Raw genomic sequence first — 212 nt, 5'->3', positions numbered from 1 at the left:
CCTCTACATACATATACATATCTATTTACATATTCATAAACAATCTTGAGGTGCAACAGTAGCGCCACCCTTTCTCAATGTCCTAATGTTTTTGCTGCCCTCTGTACGCTGTCCATCACGCAAAAATCCAATTTGCCTGCTGTCACTTTGCCTTCCATTTTTTGGAAAACCACAAGGTCTTTGAAATTTTTTGTATTTTTCCCATGTTGCCA

This window comes from Pyxicephalus adspersus, chromosome 1 (genome assembly GCF_032062135.1).
Source record: "Pyxicephalus adspersus chromosome 1, UCB_Pads_2.0, whole genome shotgun sequence".
In the NCBI taxonomy this organism is placed as follows: Eukaryota; Metazoa; Chordata; class Amphibia; order Anura; family Pyxicephalidae; genus Pyxicephalus; species Pyxicephalus adspersus.
The sequence above is the reverse complement of the archived record's forward strand: the minus strand, read 5'-3'. Positions refer to the sequence as shown.